The 19,848-nt window shown below is 40.7% G+C and overlaps 1 protein-coding gene across 5 annotated transcripts in view; it reads right to left on the bottom strand.

Annotated features, from left to right (window-relative positions):
• The window catches only part of cald1a (caldesmon 1a), a 66,088-nt gene extending 48,639 nt beyond the window's left edge, over window positions 1–17,449 (bottom strand). For all 5 annotated transcript variants that reach the window (XR_014889147.1, XM_085251331.1, XM_085251326.1 and 2 more), the window contains exon 1: window positions 17,303–17,449. The gene's annotated coding sequence lies outside the window, so the exon portion shown is untranslated. The remainder of the gene's footprint in view (window positions 1–17,302) is intronic.
• Between the last annotated feature and the right edge of the window lie 2,399 nt (window positions 17,450–19,848).

Raw genomic sequence — 19,848 nt, 5'->3', positions numbered from 1 at the left:
ACACTAAATGGGACGGCAACCTCCTTGTGACCAGCAAAAATTGGTGATTGCCCGGTAATCGCATTGATTTGTTTCCCTTTTGGTGACCAACTGCAAGTAGTTGCAACACCTGTAGCCTCTGACCATGCAAGCTGCAGTCCAGACTTGAACGGACTAAAATCTCTGTCAAGCACATTGGAAAAAGTTTGCAAAGAATCTAATTTCTAAATGCAGACAGATTGCTAACACTTTGCAATCAAGGTGAGCCATTCTGTGCTAAGTGTAACTTGTCTGAGATATGTCTGTTTGCAATAGGGGACTCAACTCAACTGGTTGCCAACTGGTTGCATTCTGGTTATCTTCCTATTTAAAAGTAAGGTTTCTGAGCGCCTACTACAGAGCCTTTTGTGCAGCTACTTAAGTTGCAATGAGTGACACCTGGGTAGACCTGGCGGGTTATGGTAATCCTAGCATATTTAATTTGAGGTTCCTCCTCTATAAACCCAATCAGTCTTAAGATGGGAATTTTGACAACTCAAAAAACCCAAATGTAAAAGAATTCGGAAAATACACTTTTATGCGGGTTAGGTCACATGAAATGAAATGTTTTATTACCATGATACTTTTGACAATGAATGTTCTTTGCTTTGCTGCCAAGCAATGAAGAGGGGAGTGAAAGGCGATAAATAAGCCAATCTGGCACTTTCCTCCTCTGTTTGCTCAAGATCCAGGCAGCCTTGGTTTTCAGCGCAGCACCCCTCTTATGTAAGCGTCTCCTTGGAAAAAAAAATATACATCAGATATTCTGGTGCAAATATCCAGAATGTCAAATAATCTCAATAAATATGCACCCCTGCACTTGACATGCAACATTAACAGTCTGTTGTGGAATTCCACAAGGACATTATAGTCAAGCCCTCATCTTTTTGTCATTCAGAATCAACTGCAATGTCACAACAAACATGTTGTGAAGAGGCAATACAGTATTAAAAAAAAGACTGTAATAGCATCAGAAAAGACAGGAATAAAATGAATATATATATGTAATTTCTCCACATCGTTTTCCTGTCAAAACAAAGCAGAGCTCTGAGGAATATAGAAGGACGTCATCATCGAATCATCCAGTACCTCAGGGTGCACTCTGACACTTTCAAGTGTATTAAATGGGAGGTTAAATAAATAATGACAGACAGATGCTCAGTGAAGTCAAAGACAAAGAAGAGGAGCTCAATACAATAAAAAAACAAACCACACAGACAAATAAGATTCCCGGGTACCTATAATAGCCTGACATATTCATTATCATCCCAACATTAGCTATGTGTCAAATGGTATCAGCATTTATAATGGCCAATGAATGAAAATAAAATGTAAATTTAAAAATGTAAGGAGAGATGGGAGAAACACCCTTTAGTCATGTCATGAGTGTTGACGTTGCATAGTTCCTCCACCAGAGGGCACTCTGGAACTCACATGTTTGGAATACTGCCACAAACACAACAGCCAGTTTATCTGATCACACAGTAGGTAAACGAGTAAATAAATAGCTAGAAATGCTAGAAAAATCTGTTTATGTTTTTTGTATCTGAAAGAAAAACAATATTGGGCGATATCAGGTAAAGCCTGCCAATAAATAAGGCTCTTAAAAGAATGTGAAGAAACAAATGGTGTAACCTAATGCCCAAACAATCTATGTATTGTGTTGAAGAAATTTCAACTTAAGTTGAACTATGGCTTGGCTATACTTTTATCTAATTCTATTTTTGTACCACAAGAAGGTGTAGCTAGATATAACTTTTTTAGAAGCATTTTATGGGGATAGCATTTAAAAAAGCAGTTAAACATCACGCTAAAATAATGCCCCTGGTGGCCAAAGTTTTTGTTAAATACAAATGGTAATTCTAAAAAAAAAAGTGTCTTTAAGGTTCGAGGATACCTCTAGCAGCAATGGAGGAGTTTTTCTTTCACACATGAACATGAGACCTGTCACGAATCCCTTCCTCGCCCTTCTCTCATGTCCATTTGCAGCCTGCTCTCGTTCCTTCAGGACAGCCTGTCTTGACACCTGCCTTCTGTCAGAGTAAATGAGGCCCGGGCAGGAGTCTGTGTCTCCTCAACAGGACATTAATCTGCTACTAGTGAGCTGACCGGGGAGACTTGTGGAACCAGAGTGCTGATGTATTGTGAGTCTAAGCACTGCTACTGCTGACACCACAGCTAGAGAACGGAAGAGAGAATATAAAAGCAGGATAGAATTAAACTGAAAAGATCTCAAGTAAGGATAAATTGGTTTAGTTCCTTTTTCTACAGTAAGCAGCTAAAAGATCACAGTTCCAGTTAACAAAAAAAATTAAGCCTGGCTTAAAGGCCTTTGAGCAGGATACTGAACTTTAATAAGAGTAAAGTCATCCTATATACACACCAAAGCTCAGTGACTGAAAAAGTATAGGTGATTAGCAAGAGCCACAGCACCCCACTGCCTCTGGTACACAGGCAATAACAAGACATGTTGGAAGCATTAAGGGAAGCATAAAAATGTATTTCTCGTTAAATTTGAGAGGTTCCTGATGCGTTTCTCTAAGGCAAAAACTGGAAATAAAATGGATCTGCTAACATTTGTGACATGCTTCTGGCGCGTTGGATGTGTGGCTCTCTCCGTGGCCAGGGAGAAATTACACTTCGGTGAGAGAAGGGGAGAAAATTGGAAAGATGACCAACCCCCCCCCCCCCCCCCCCCCCCCAAAAAAAAGAATAAAAAAGAAGGCTGAGTGATTTATGTGGCTGACTCAAACTGTGCCACGAGAGAATGTCTTCCCATCATGCCTTACATGGAAACATGCATGAGGGGAGAGTGAGGCTGAAAGGCATGATGCAATGCCCCTGCACACTGAGAGCCTGTTGAAAACATGACAGCTAAGTGAAAATCCTGCCACGAGTTTGGGCCGTTTTATTTGTTCGAGCAGGCATCACAGCCCTATCAGGAAAACAAAAGGGAAAATGGCTTTAACAGAGGACATATTTATTTAAATCACTCCTAAATATCATAAATCTTTATCTTTCCTGCCTTGTTTTTGCATACAAGTCAGTAAATCATGCGGTGTGATGCCAATTTTTTTGAAGAGTGCTGCAAGGCTTTTCAAGGGTATTGCATGACAAGGTATTTTTCAAAATAAGGGGCTGCATTCCTGGAGAGAGATAGGAGGAGATTAAGGAGTGAGTGGGTGGGTGGGGTGGTGGGAGAGCAAGATGACCTGACTGAGTAGGCCTATTACTCACACTGGATGTGGAGTGATCCCCTGACGCTGCTTTCAGTTCAGCCTTTGTTGGAAGAAAAAAAGAAAAATCTGAAGGCTTCTTTGGGGAAGGTGCATCTACACAAGTCAGTAAAGAAGGTATGATAATAGAGAGTCTCTCAGCAGAGATCGAGGAGGATGTTTTGCTTTAATTCTTTGACTCTGTCTCTGGGTATTCATGCAGACGTGCTCTCAGTGAATTGATGCAGGACCAAACTGCTTAATGGTGGATGCGCTGGGACTCCTCTTCCAGGTGTGGAGATGAGAATATGCCTTTAAGTGGAATACTCAGAAGACGTTTGATAAATGGGCTTCAGTGGCCATGACAATGACAGAGACAGCATTCAGCAGGTTTAAGTTACTCTCCATACAAGTCTGCTGAGTATGCTTGCACCACTAATGTTTTTGGCCACTTGAGAGGAAACTGTAAAAACAACACGTGACTTTTAAGCTACTAAATGCCGCACTGTGAAAGACTTGTATTAATATTTGTCAGTGTGCCTCCGTTTTGGGACCCCCCTAGCCTTCAGTGCACATGCATAGAAGTCTTTTAAGGCAGGGAAAGCAGCACCAAGACCCACAGCACAGAACAGAGCAGGTATCAGTGACAGGTTGCAATCACACAGGCCTAGAAACTATTATACAACCATCTGGTAACCACTGTTTTGCACATGTCTCACTCTGTATATTTTATTTTATTTATTTTATATATTTTATTTATTGTTTACTCTATTTAATTTGTAAAATATGTGTACACACACACACACACACACACACACACACGTAGAAAAATATTTAGTATACACATCCAGAAATGCATATACTATTATATATTGTACATATATTTATTAGTTTCAGATGTAGCCATTCTTGTATTTTGCTTGTTTACATTATTGTATTTTGCACAACTCTGTTGCTTGTGAAGCTCGCACACAAGAATTTCACTCACATGTGCTGTACCAATGTACCTGCACATGTGATGTGACAATAAAAGTGATTTGATTTGATTTGATTTGATTTGATGGCTGTGCTACTGTCTGTAAACAACTGTCCAAGTTGTAGTGAAACTTGAAAAAGTGCAACACAAATTAAAGTAAAAAGCTGTGGTAAAGGTGGGTTGCAAAGCAGCTTGGAGCAGCTTGCTCTAGTAACTGTAGGCATGCTAAAGATACTTAAAATTGCACGAGATTTGCAGAATAGTATCAGCTAAGCCATCTAATCACATGAGCATAAAATCAGCTGTTATATGCTGATGTATTATGATTGTGGGCTTGGTTTGGCTTCATAGTCAGAGTGTGAATTTTGTGTATTTTAATGTATCTGCCATCCTAGTCAGCGGGAATTTGTAAATTGTATATCATTTTACAGTAATACTTCTATCAAATGCAAGCGTCACAAACTGAACATTTAAAGAGTACACTGAGGAAAAAGTTAGAATAAGAAGGACTTTGATGAAAAGGCCAAATCATAGCTCTTGACAAAGGGCTGCAGAGGTCAGCACAAAACTCAGCCAAATACACCAATCCTAATCCCAGTCCACCTCCACCAACTGTCGCATGTTATGAAGGGAGCTACAAATACAGACCAGTAAATACAGTAATCCTGTAAAGCACATGTGTTTCAGTGGGTTTGCAGTAACATTTTTCAAGATATCAGAGCACTGTTTTTGAAACAGCAGAAGCACATTCTCTAAGTGAGGGAGCTCACCTCGCCATCCAAAAGATACATTCCAGCCTTTTCGTACCTCAAATCCTTTCAGGGCTCTGCAGGGCTGAGGTTCACTAGCTTTACCCGATCTCACTTTCGTGCATGGCTGTGCTGAATGTTGCCTTATTAGTGTGGCAGCCAGCCAGCTAGGATGGGTATGTCTTTGGCTCCTCTAAATCCCCGTCAAGGTTAAAGGCCCAAACGAGGGTCTTAAGGACTAAAACATGATCCATGTAAGTTTGCAAACGCAGACACGTCGAGCTATGCGAGACTAAGACACATCGTCACACAATTCTTAACACAGCTCAAGCATAAGATGAAGTCTGAGCGATGAAGCCGAGGTGACTATAGCATGAAACCGCAGGAGATCTCTGCACGTACTTGAATACTTCCTTCATGAGCGCTTCAAAGGAAACAGCCTCCCTGAGGACAGAGACTCATCTTTGTGAATGTTAAAGATATTAATTTTCTCCTTTTGGACCAGACATTGGCATTTCACATACTTGCATTAAAAATGATCCATAATCTGTATAAAGCATGACTGTTTAGATTCCAAAGTGAGCCCTAGCTCTAATACCCAGAGTACATAACAACAGAGCAGCTTTCTTTAGACTTGAACTCTGCTGTTCAGGAGAGCTACCCCACGTCTGTCTTCTCTCTTTCTGTGGTTATGTGACTTTGGGATCCACTGCCAGAAATTCCAGGAAACTCTAGAGCTTCACGAGACATAACAAAGCTCTCTCTCTTCCTCAGTATTTGTCTCATTACACTATGTTCCTCTGTCTGCCCCAGCAGGCCTGGAAGCTCTGCAGCTCAATCTCCCTGGGACGAAAAGTAATTTAATTCAGTGACTGATTGACTCATATCATACCGCTATAAATGCTGGCTTTCCTTACTATTAATGCCTATGCTAATTCTACACCAAAGACTCTTTGGACCATGGAAGGCAAAATCCTTGTTGAACGCCATTAGCATGATGTGGCATTTACCACTAAATGAAGGATAAAATTCAGCTTCAGAGGTTAATATATGTGCAGTATTTAAGCTTCTTAATTCCTAAATTTATTGGAGTAACACATATCTAAGACAGGCATGAAATTGTAAATAATTGAGCAGTGCTTTTAGGAGGCTTCTCTTGTTGCTCCGTTGAGATTGCTGAAAGCTTTTTGTAGCTCATGGCAAAACTGGAAATGAGATTTGGTTCACAAAGCAGCAGCGCTTGATGGGAATAAATCCAAAACCACATCCAACAACCCCACCACCACCACCATTACCACTAATCTGTCCAAAGGGGTTCACCCATGTCCTCCAGTTGGAAATTTGTGCTATGCATCTGGGTCAACTCTTTTTTTCAAATGGATAGATGCCAGCCTGCCTGAATCCCCTCATACACATGCACCTACAGAAATACCTATGCACTCACCACCCACCTTGTGTTTATGTTCAGAGCTTGAGTGACTGGTATTTCATTTCGGCCTGCCCCGAGCCCTTTTGCACAGTTTGGCTTGGCCGGTGTACCATTACTGGTCATTAAGTCTAACCTGAACTAATAGGGGCCTATTTTCCAAGGTGGTCTCCCAGGTGGCTGTTACAGGAGTGAATGGCACCGCGCAGCTCAAGGCTCAACTTAGGAATCCAGAATCTTGTGAAAAAGCCGTCATTGGGATGCAAGCCAGACACCGTCATATATGCGATGCAGTCTCTTTGATAACAAGCACCCATTGTTCTGGGGGTGGTGGGGGGGGTCATCTGGGTGTTTTGTTTCTCATTAAGGCACGTTTAATGAGGCCAGTCATAATAGGAACCCTACCCCATCCTTAACATGCACTATATTACATTTGAACCTTTCTCAACATCTGAACAAATGAACCGTCCATTATCCTTCTGGAACCCTGAACAAAATGGAATCAAACCAATAAAAACAACAAGTCAATGATATCTAGCAGAGCTAAATCTATAGAAAACACCTTACTACTCTGTTTGCAGATATCTTATTTTAACATTAACATTTTCATGTTTTAACCGTGCTCAGCTCCAATGTGACATGTGTCATCATTAATCAGAAGAGAAGGAGACATTAGTCTAGAAGCGGGGGTAATTAATCCGCGCTCACACTCCATTAGATGTCATGCTCAATTTGTGCTGGAGAGCTGTGTACTGTGTAAACAAGCAGAGACGATGGGACCCACAGCTATTACTCCTGAATAGCATGGCACCTCAGGACATGTCCTAGTGCTGTACCCCCAAGAAAGCTAAACTTACTTGCTGCATAGTTCAAGTGGATAATACAGCTCAAATTGTAAGTAAAATGAAATGAATCCTTGCCCGTATTAGATAAATGCGATCATGTGGTGCTTTTATAGGAAATTTGTGAACTCTGATGTCTGATCAGAGGCTAATCGTATGCATATGTATTTAGTCATAAAAAAAGTGACTGGACTTTAGCACTGTAGCCAAACTATAAGCCTCCAACAAGGTTAAGCTGCAGTAGGGCATATAGTATGAATCAGCCCTTACTTTAATAAGTACCATTTGGCTGTCACCTCGGCGGCTATAGAGCTGCTCTTTTACAGTAAAGCCCCTCCAGTACAGAGCTGGGGTTATTCAATAAAAACCTGACTGAGTGTTTCTCCCAATCACCACTGGCAGAGCTCTGATGAGGTAAAAAGCTCTTCTATGCCAGCCTATGTCCCTGCGGAGCAGTGTCTGATTAAAATGGTTTTCTGAGGCCATATTTTTGTTCTCCTTGTCCCCTTGCCAGACCCGAGTTTGAGTACAGAGAGAAAAACTGACAAATTACCTAATGCTCACTGAAACGAATCCACAAAAACAGATCTAATCTATTTAAAGGCCTCCGATAGGTGGACAGATGGGAGCAATGTTTTTTTGGGGGGGTGAAATTGGTGGTATCCATATCTCAAAGTCACTGGAAAAGAGAATGTTGAGTGTATGCCTGAACATACTGTACATTTGTTACTGGTAGTGATGGAGGAAAGACTTTGCATCAGCCATTCTGTGATTTGATCTTCACCCTTAATCACTTTCACACCCCTCCCCTCCCCACACTTATCTTTTCGACCCCTCTCCACCGAACTCCTCAGCCGAACAGGGCAGTGACATGTGAAGTGGAAAGAAGTGGTAACAGCGGAGTGGCCTACTAGCTTTTGTACTCACCCGTCCTCTCGCCTTGCTTGTAATACATTCCTGAGCAATCCTCGGAGGCCCATATGTAAACGCCTGAGTATGCTTCTGATTAGGAGGCACAAAGAGTACACTCTATAAATGCACTCTTAAACAATTACCACTGCTCCCAACTGCAGCTCCGACACAGGCCTCAGACTGTGCTGCAGCCTATTCAGGTGATAAAGTTGGATGTGGACCATTTACAACAATGTGCCTTGTCTTACTTTGAAAATCAGATTGAAAAAGGTTTGACAAGTATTATGAATGCAAATGCTCAACAAATGCTCAACTATACTTTCAATTATTAAGGACTGGTTTAAAGTTCTGTCACAGAATTTAATGCATAGCCGTTATCCTACAGAAAATTATAATCCTTCAACTTGCTTGCACTTTTTTGATTCACTCTCTGAGCTTCCACCACTGAATGGCCTATAATAAACACAGTGCATACTACCTATCCAGAACCAAGGAGCCCATTTGGTTCTGGATAGGTACAACCAAACCTGAGAGCCAAAGCAGACCACTATCTAATAAACAGATTCGATCTTTCACCACCTTAGCATTTTTATGTGGATACTGGTACGGTAATTTTAAAATCAGATATTATTATAATATTATATTCTTTCAGACATATGAAGCATACATAGATTTCTCTAACATTTGTTGTTATGTATTTACTTGTGACTACTCAGAGCAGCTGGTTGTAGTTCCAACTGCATTGCTAACACTAATGTTGCAGAGTGCCCTCTGGTGGCCAAACTATGTAACGTCACCACTTACCATATTGTTGAAGGGTGTTTCTCCCATCTTTTCATTCCTTTTCAAATATTTATTTATCAGGCATCATAAATGCTGATACGACAGATCGGCAAATAGCTGATAGCAATCGGCTAATAAATTAGTCGGGCTCTAGAAAAGACATTAAGTTAGGTTTTCAGAAATGAAATGTTAAATTAATGATGATGCTGTCGAAGTTGTATATTTGTAACTTTTGGCAACACATACAATAATTAACTAAAGTTTTGTTTCCAATACATCTACTAAGAACTTTTGAAGGGATGGGTGAAATTCCAGAGAAATTAATTTATCCTTCAAGTCCTTAGGGGGTAGCACTTTCTGAAAGTTCAGGAAGTTTAAGGGTGGGGCTTGCAGTACAGTCAGTCTCTGCATTAGCCACTAACTTTAAGTTGAAAGAGATCCCAAAGATCCCATTATGAATGAAGTTATTTCACAAAACTATATGTAAGGACAGTATTTGCTTTTTAATATCTCAGTGGGCTTGCTTAATTTTATTCTGTCTTTTGGCTACGCTGAACATGTAGCATAAATCACCCTTCCACTATAATGAATGAAACTAGCTTAATCGAGCGTAAGAGCATTTTTGCCACAGAGATCTGCTCTGCCCAATTTAAAATACACAGCCTTTTGCCATGTTTAGCCAAAGCACAAGAAAAGATAAATTCCACTTTGCAAACAGTGCTTTAAACTGCAATCTAAACACAGACAACCAATGTTCTTTAGGGACCTTTTAGTTCTGTGGAAAAATTACATGGGACTAAATGTCTGGATATTTTGGCTGAAAATGGTTTTGTAGTGTTGCCTTTGAGGCTTGTTTTCACTGAGTCAGAGTAGTCAAAAGAAAGCAAAAGTTAGAACTGGAACTTTTACAGGCATTTTAAATATGATAACTTCCTCTATTTGTCTGTTATTTGGCTTACTCCATAAACTAATTTATCTCGACTCTAGGAGGAATCAAGAGTTTAATCAAGCAAATGACTGGCAGATTTCTTGTTAAAAATAATAGTTGGGTTGCGGTCACGTGGTTCTGATGACGTGCGGAGGCAGCGCGATTTTTGAGTGGAGGGCGGAAGTAAACATGGAGGACTGTGGAGAGTCAGGAGAGCAGCTATTGTGCAACTTTAGACCCCGTTTCTCGGGAGAGATATAAACAGATAGTTAAAAAATATATCGGACGTGATCCGTATTCTTTGAAAATGTCCGAATACACCACAGAAGTAAAGGATTTGCCTACTATCGAGGCTGTGGATATCACCAACTACTTGGTCCTCCAGACTTCTTACTACACTAGGCAGCAAATGAAAGCTTTCAAGAGTCTGGAGGCGTACAATTTTTTTGTCAGCGGGTGGGTCCACAACCTTGGAACAAAACGTCTCCGTGATGGATACAGTTTGGTGTTTGCAAGGGTGAGTGTTTGTTCTTATATTGCTTTATCTTAAACACGCTAACAGTTAGCGGTAGCGGCTTTAACGTCAACAAACATGCCACATCCTTAGGACTTCGTTAGAGTGACAGTTGTTTGTTTCAAGGTAAACCATTCTCAGCGGTCTAACGAGACACCTCTGAAGACTTGGGTAATTGCAAAGGAGGATGGAGAAGTGATTGCAGCTCATTGCAATTGTATGGCAGGGTTAGTAGCCTGTTCTCCACTGTCACTAGGCTCAAATCCGGGCTCTCAGCCGTCTGTTGCATATCCAAAATCGCCTCTGCACATCGATGCTGTTCTGCCTTAAGCTTCATTCTTTTCTCTCGTTTGAGAACTGATTCCGATCTGGGTTTTCGTTCGTAGCCGAGATTGACCGTCGGAGCCCAGTCCTCCGACTCTTCGTCATCCAAAGCACTTGGGCAGCCTATAGTCCCAATCAAGTCAATATTAGACTACTAACTTAAAAGCACTAAGTAAACGAGAATTTAACGACTACCTAATGCTAATAAGTTCGTTTGCAAACATAACATTACCTCTGACGAAGTGGTCGCTGCAGACACGGGCATTGGCAGACTCTGCTCCTCCCGACTGTAAACGTAAATTTAAAATCCATTTTTTCCTACGTTTTTCGGTTAGAATTTTCCATTTTTCTCCTCTTCGTTGGGCTATTTTTGGTACCCTAAAATACCGTTTATCAGTTTCTCTGGTCGACCTACTGGAGCATCCGTAAACACAACAGGACATAGGCATTTTGCGTACTGTCTGTCTGTGATTTTGCGCTTATCTTTTTCACTTCCGACCGCCAGTCAAATTTCGCGCTTTACGTCGACGTCACGTCTACGTCAAATGAAACCTAGCTATTGCTGGTTGCATCCCTAAATACCTCAGCAAGTGTGAGACCCTCTCCTGAGATTTTACATCAATGAATTTTTAAACGCTTAGAACTTGGTTGGAAAAATAACACAACTATGAAGCTCATCCAAAAGCTGAAACTGAATTACAGTAGAAGTCTGACTCATGTGAATATCCATGTAAGGACACAGTGATTGTTTTATATGTATGAGCTAACTCCTCTACCATCATTACAACATGCAAGCTTGATCTCGCTCTTGCCAGTTCTCACTCCCAGGATGGCAGACGTCCAGCACGGCCTCTCCAAGCTGTCCTTTAAATTCGCCTTTCGGCACGTTTAGCGTTTCTACAGCCACAAGCATAAATCCAGCAGGCCTATAACTGACCTGCACAATGCTCTGTCTGTCTGTCTGTCCCACCCCCCGTGTACAATTCATAGGCCGGTTAACCTTGCTAACCGTGTAAATATATGACCTCATTAGTCATATGTTCACACTGAATGGTATTTTTCACACACTCCTCTGGGATTTACATCACCTTATTACCTCCACGTTCCCTTAATTCCACATTAACAAAAAATATGGGACTTTTAAAGTGCGATTTAACAGGCTCTTGATTAGCCCTGTTTGTTTAGTTTTGTGGACTCTTTCGGGAGGAAGACGAAAAGCTGAGAGGAGCAGGGAGGAGGAGGGGAGGTGAAGAGAGGACATAGGAATGGAAAGTTGGCAAAGAGATGAAGCTGGGTAAATGAAAGTTTTATCAATCATTTATTCTTGAGATAAATTTAAAGAAAAATAAAAGCTTAGGAAGGATATATTGGTGCTGAAGGAAAAGTAACGTAACTGCTATGAGAGAGGGGCACACAAGGTGGCTTCTCTGCCACAGGGACACACTGTGCATCTCTGGAGTCCCAGCGGGAGGACGGTGAAGGAAAACACAAGGCCAATCAGCTAACAAGCTAACATAGACATTTCCTGTGCTTGTTTTATCAGAGGAGAAGAAGCCCAAAGGCTAAATGTCCCCTCTCAACAAGGTTGTACACTTCTCAGAATAACCTGCTTTGGGAAACCAAGAGGAGAACATGCAACTTTTTAGCATGACATCAGAAATGCTGCTTAGGATTGCTGACCTCACTCTCACACTATCAATCATCGACAAAAAAAAACAATGAAATGCAGACCACGTGGGGAAAAGAGAAGATTTTTTACCTTTTAAGATATAAAGCAAGGCTGCCTCATGAATTTAATCATCTCCCACTCAAAAATCTAAAGATTTAGTAAGAGCTAAAGGATCATAATATTCCTTTTTTGTGTTTTTTTCTATAGCTATGAAACTTCTGGCAGAGCTTGCCATCTGGCAACTAGCAGATGGTGAACCAATATGCCAATTACCAACACTGACATGCCGTGCTGCCTATTATTCAATCTGGCCTTGAGTGATCACACTTTCAAGTCAGAAAACGATACGAGTGAGAGGTTGATCTAACAAACCCTCTCCATCCGAGTGTGACTAAAGCTCAGAGGAATTCAAACGCAGGTCTTTTGTGCCCACATGACTGCTTCAGACGGGGCGACTGAAAGTTAGTTGAGAGTGAGTCTGAAAAGGAAAGGAAGCAAAAGACAGCTCGATCCTAAAGTGTGTTAAAGAACTGCAGCTTGGAAATAGCTATGAAATTGTGGTTTGGTTAAATAGGACTGAATATAGTGGCAAATCTCTTATAGGCCAAGGAAAAAAGAAGAGGAGCAGAAGAAATCTCCATCACCCAAGAGACAACCAGAGCCTAATTGTAGAGTGAACAAATGCCAGAACATCCAAGAACACTTTGCTCCCACTGCACAACTGTTCCATGTCAGTTTGGCTGCAAAGCGAAGAACAACAAACAGCATATGAGCCTAAATTACACACGGAAATGTGTCATGGCATAAGAGATTTTCCTCCTAACATGGAAAATAACAGGAATTTATATATCGCAAACATCTTCCAAGCTCTTAAAGCATAAATAAACATCTTCTAAGGTTTCCTTCACAAGCAGTTAACCATCCCTACCAGTTTTTACCTACCACTTGCTGACCGCCATTACCCAGTGAAATAGTTAAGAATTCTTCCCCAACCCGACATCTGCCCGTCTGTCCAAGCTCACCAATATTATACAACTTAGTATGCGGTTCTGGATGCAGCACATCTAAATTACATGCTATCAAATTCAAAAGGCAAAAGGAGGGGGGGAACAGCACAGAGTACACTGTAGGGCTCGAGTCCAGGACCAAGAGTCCCCTGAGTGTTAGCTACACGTCAATCACAATCACTTCAAAATGAGGTGAACCCCATCCTACTCCTGCTGTTGTCCAGAAGACAAACTTAAAACCTTCACTGACGTTTTTTCCCCCAAAGCAAGTGGTGCTCACACTAATGACAAGGACAACACTGATAAAACAGGAAGTGCTCATTTCGCTTGCGGTTCCCCAGCATACTCATGCCATATTCTTACAACAAACAAATCTGCATGAAATTAAGCCAGCGGGCAAAAACATTCGAGCACAGGAAACATGCTTGACATAGTTTCACTGGTCCGTTATGAGAAGAAACCAGAAAATAGCTCTGGCACCTGCTGTGCAGAAACAATGTATGTTTGGACTGATGTGTCTTCATGTTTGGAAAGTGTACCACATGGGGAGTTTGGGTAAAAATAAAAGAAAAAGAGAAAAGAATCGTCTGATCATTTGTGTTTGAAATTTGCCTCTGTCAGTTTTCCACTCTATTCAAATTTCAGTTGAGACACTTGGTTGAATGCCTTGGCTCAGCAGTGCTAAGAAACTACTGCCTTGCAAGGGAAACTCTGGATTCTTGCTTTGGAATATGATGCTGTGGTGGATTATGAGTATCTAGCATTAGACTTCAACAAAGCAGCCACATATATTACATTCATGTAAACAAATAATTAGCATTTCTTGATTTTAGTGAGAATAAGGCACAATAATCAGCAAACGTCTTGAGTTAAATCAGCAAGAAAAGAAAAATGGGATGAAAAATGAGATGGAGAGAGTGAGCGGGAGCCAGGATACAGTAACTAGAAGCCTTTCACCGCACTGTGCAGCTCAGAGCCAGACTCCGGAAATGCATGGCAGTGTTCCCTACATCCTGCCTGCCCAGCCCTAACCCTGGCCCTCGCCCACACTGCCAAACCCATGTTATCACTCTGTGCAATTACCTCCACATTCTTCTGCACCCATATCATATCGTTCCAATTATAAATCCATACAGAGCACCACATTTCCAGTGTATGGCTTGCAGTCTGATGTGTGCTCTGTTTAAATATGTGTGTGACAGTGTGAACATGCATGCAAAAACCTTACTTTGGCAGTTGTCAGGAAGCACTTTAAAAACAAAGTGGCTCAACTAATCAAACAAAAAATTTTAAAAGCATGATTCGGCGACACGTATATAAACAGAGACGCATAGAGACAAACAAAAAAAAAACCCTAAACATTTGATCTTAACAGTGAGGAGTTGAGGGCTGTATGTTATGATGTGTTGGAAATAGTATGATGTGGGCTGTGTGGGCTCATTGCAAATTAACACATCTGAGTGGTTTGAGTGATCATCTTCATCCAGTAATTAAACCTTTCTAACTTGATAAGAATACTACTGTGATGACAACAAGCCAATCACAAGGCACAAAGGAGCTTTATTAAAAACAACACAAGCTTTGTTTAATGAGTATAAAAATGGCCTTCAAAGCCAGCGGAGGTATCACAATCTTAAACCTATGTCAGAGATTGTAAGGCTGTAAGTAATTTATGCATAATAAAAAAAGACAGTAGATGTAATTATGTAAACATTTAAATAGATACACATTGTTCGATCAGATCGATAGTTTAACAAGCTTTTTAGCAAGCTAGAAATTGCGGATAAATATTTACATAGTAGGATAAAAGCAAAGGCAGCATAAAACATGGACATAGCCTCAAGGTCAGAAAAATTACGCTGATATGGAAGTGCCTTAAAACGGCATTTTATCTCCAGGTCACCAGATGGCGATATCTGTGGTTGCAAAAAACCCTCTGGTCCTATAAAAGTCTAACCAAATAAAATATCTGTCTTAATCTCTGTAAACAGTTTTCTGTTGAGTTCTATGAGCTGAGTCTCTCATTTTGAATCATACTGAATAAAAAAAAGATCGGCTTCTTCCTGTTAAAAGGAAGTTTTTTCTTTCCACTGTTGCCAAGTGCTTGCTCATAGGGCATTGTCAGGGTTTTTTCTGTATTAATGTAGGGTTTTTACCTTAAGTATAAAATGCCTAGAGATGTCTGTTTCTGTGATTTAGTGCTATACAAAGTGAATTAAATTAAATTAAACTGAATTGAAGTAACAGGCAAATAATGATACAACTGACTATATAAGTAAATAGTTGCACAGTTTGTCAGGGTCTGTTCTGTATGTCTGCTTCTTGGGTCCAACACACCAGTAATCATGACACAACAAAAAGTAACAGATAAATAGTACAAATATATAACTAAAAGTAATAGACACAGGTTGAACAGTTACCAAAAAGGAAAGGATGAATTGTTAAATGGTTAGCTAAAAGAAATATATAGTTACATAGTTTCTAAGAAGTAGTATTTGAAATAAATAAATAGCTATAAGGAATGGATAAGTAATGGATAAATAGAGATACAGTTACCTAAAAGAAATTGTTAATTACAAAAGTAATGGCTAGACTGTGGTATGGTGATCAAAGGTGTTAACTGTATTCCACAGATGAAAAATTTAAATGGACACAAAGGGAACATTAAATGAATGGCTGCTACAGATACCATGAGATGGCTGTGGGGTGCATAAGGTTGGAACTACTGTATTAGAAGTGTGTTATTCATTGCATTCCTGAGGCTATTCCAGTCATCTGTCATCAGGTTGCTCCTGCACCTTATAAGGAGCAGGAGGGCATTCTCCACTTGTTTTCCAAACACTGCGCAACTTATCGGATACAGTTTCATGGACAATTACTGTGCTGTCTGTTTCCTGAAAGTATTTAAAATGGAAAAAAACCCCAAAACCTTACAGATCAACCTTTTGCAGTTCCCTCCACCCTCTTACACTTACCATGCTTCTATTTCACAGATACTACTACGTAATAAAGCTGAGATCAAAAGACTTTATGCCCAAACTGAAGTACAATGAGAGCCGAAGAGAGTTTTTTTTTTGCCTCCGGCGTGGTAGGATTGCAGAGAATGTCATACCTTGAGAAGAGAATTCATTTTTGAGTAAGAAGGCCTGCCCTCTGAAAGACTGCCCTGTGGCTTTGTCTGCAGGAGATGCTGGACGTCTTTAGGACTCAAGCATTAATTTAAAAAAAAGAAATTTAAAATCTTATGTTCAGATTTGATCTTTTGAAGGGCATTTGTTGAGCTGGCATCTATACAAAGTTAGGATAACTGCCCTTATCCTAGCTCTGCACACTTTACGAATGCCTTTCTAAACTAAGGGTGAAAACCACAACCTTCCTTTAGTGTCTGGAGGATGCTGTTGACAGAGAGTCAACATCAACAGGCCAAAAAGTAGAGCAACTTTTTCTTCAAACCAAAAAAAAAAAAAAAACTTCCACCAGGCTGCACTGAGTGGCTACTTTGGCGATGAGAAACTTGCCCACCCCTCTTTCTTCCTACTGCCCCTTCATACTTTGTTCGCTAAAGAATCAGAAGGCGTGAGCGCGCATTGCAAGAGCGTGCATACGGTATGCTTTTCTTTATGCATCCCCACAATAAAAACACATTTTTAAAAAAGCTCTCTGGGCCTGCAGCTGGGAATCATGACGTCACCATGTCTTTAGTGAACCAGCAGCGTGAAACGCGCACAAAAGAGGGAGCGGCTCCCAGCCAAGAAATTCCGAAAAGTAAAATCAGCAGCCCATGCGCACAGCAGACATCCAAGTATGATAATCTGCCATCGTAACGCGGCCTATTGCATCATTGTTTTTGTTTGTTTTTTACGTCATCTTTAACTTTCCACCCACGAAAGGTCTGATATCGTCTGTAAAAGTTTAAAGTTGTTGTCTTTTTGCGCTTACCTGTGAATCACGACGGGACAAAGTAGAGCTCTAGAGTCGAGTGAGAGGAGTGGAGAGGAGAGGAGGGAGCCTAGTCTGCAGTCTGGTCCTCCACTACACTCAATGATAAAACCAAACTCAAAGCCCGCTCAAGCCCCTCCCACATTTTTAAGACATACAGTACACATCTACCCTTGGCTGCATTGTACGCTTCGGTCTGTTCTTGTAACGCCGAGACCGAGTCCAAAGTGAAAAACTCAGCTCTCCTAAGAGCTCGTGCAAAACTCCCAACATCTAGAGTGACTCTGGGCAGAAAATGCACACTTTTGGGGGGAGAAAGCCTTCTGGGATAAATAAAGTGTCAACAGAGATCGCATGAGATGTTTATCTTGGACAAAAAAAGGGGCTCACGGTGCAGACCAGCAGGCCCCAAAGACTGCATAATGTGTTGGCAACTGAGTTACAGAGTTCCTTTAACTGCTCACCATTATGTGAGCCATCATAACATGACAAATAACCACAGTTATCAAATTATATAACTGCTCAAGACATTCATTTATGCAGTGACTCTGAAAAGGCATGTGTGCTAAGTAAAATGAATATCTCATTAGCTAATGTTGCCAAGCTATTGACATGCATATGAGTCTTAGTGGGAATCCAATTTTCCTTTGATACTTACTCACTCTAGCAAGAATTATTTTTTTTACAGATATAAAAATGTCCCTGTCCATTAGAATGAAGTTTTTTCCTACCAGTTTAAGCAAACTCTTGGCTATAATTTAGCAAGATTTTGTCATTTGCACTGATAATGAGTTCTCTATACTGTCTATATGTATATACACTCATCAGACAGTTTATTAGGTACACTTTAATAGTAACAGGTTGGACCTCTTTTGCCTTCAGTTTCAGAAAGATGCTAGAAATATTCCTCACATATTTTGGTCCATATTGACGCAACAGTTTTACACAGTTCCTGCAGATTTCTCATTCTAAGACATCCCAAAGGTACTCTAACAAGCTGAGAACTGGTGACTTTGGAGGCCATTTCAATATAGTGAATTCATTGTCATGTTCAAGAAACCACTTTAGCATGATTTGATCTTAGTGAAACGGTACGCTATCCTGCTGGAAGCAGCCATCAGAAAGTGTGTGCACTGTGGTCATAAAGAGACATGGTCAGCAACAATATTCAGATGCGCTGCTATGTTGGTACTAAGGGGCCAAGAAAATATCCCCCACATCATTCAACCCCAACTAACCTGAACTGTTGATACAAGGCAGGGTGGAGCCCTGCTTTCTTGTTCTTTATGGTGAACTAGTGGCACCTGATGTGGTCCTCTGTTTCTGAAGCCCATTGTTTTTAGTGCATGATGCTCTTCTGCAAACCTTCACTGTAATGAGTGGTTATTTGACTTCTCTGGCATTTCCACCCAGAGAACTGCACCTCACTGGATATTTTATCTTTTTGGAACCAATCCCAGTGGAAGAACAGTTTCTGAAACACTCAGACCTCTGGCACTAACAACAACTTAAATCACCTTTCTTCCCAATTCTGATACTCACTTTGAATCTCAGCTGCTTGAGATGGTCTTGGCCATGTTTACATACCTAAATGACCTAAGCTACTGTATTATATAATGAGCAGATGTATAGGTGTACCTAATAAAGTGAAAGCTAAATGTGTATATTCAGCAGGGTGTGTTCAAATGATGGAGGATATATGATCAGGTCTCTTCTGTGAAATGCTCAGACAGAAAAATACAGAAACAGATTCACAAGTAGGCTACGTTCAGTATGTCAGCATCTCTTAGATTGCAAGCATGCTAATTCTTGGGTAAAATCTACAGTACACAGAGGTCAATTGAACAGAATCAACTTTTTGGGATCACCGTGGAAGAGGTTTTTATAACATAATCTCTTAATTTTGTGTGGAAACCACAAAATTCCCAGAAAGAGAACAACAAAAAACAAACAAACCCCAAAACACTTGACCTTTATCTTCAATAGAAACTACAGCTCTTACATTACTCTCTGTGTCAGCCCTTACACGAGATGATTAACGGATCAAGAGAATTGCAGAAGTGAAGTTTCTCGTTTGATTCCCTCCACCAAAAGCACCACAGCTATTTCTGACCACGTGTCTGTCAGCAATTTCAGGATACAGAGAGTTAGGAGATGACAAACACAATAGCAGCAGTGTTCTACTTTCTACTGTGAAACAGCAGCACGCAGACACTGCTCGGCTTTGTCCCCCCCCCTCCCTTAAAACAATGATGCTCAGAACAAAGAGTGAACTTAAGAGCATTAGGCAACTGGTGCAGAAATGAGCACCATATGCGCCGGTGCTCTTTTGCATGTGCTCTTTAAAGATAAAGTGAAATAAATACGCTCTGCTGATTGTGTACACGTGCAAACGCAGTTGTGAGTAAGTGTGCGTGTGTGCTGACATAACGAGGAGAGAGAGGAGGGTTAGAAGGCCATTCCGCTCAACAAATCTGAAAATGTGTTTATGTTAATTTCTTTGAAAAATGATGTATTTAAAGATAAACCTGTCATTCTTCATCTTG

The sequence above is a fragment of the Mchenga conophoros genome, linkage group LG17 (assembly GCF_057382185.1).
Source record: "Mchenga conophoros isolate Kocher_MC1m ecotype Shallow Benthic linkage group LG17, M_conophoros_male_GT1.1, whole genome shotgun sequence".
Taxonomy (NCBI): domain Eukaryota; kingdom Metazoa; phylum Chordata; class Actinopteri; order Cichliformes; family Cichlidae; genus Mchenga; species Mchenga conophoros.
The sequence above is the reverse complement of the archived record's forward strand: the minus strand, read 5'-3'. Positions and strand labels throughout refer to the sequence as shown.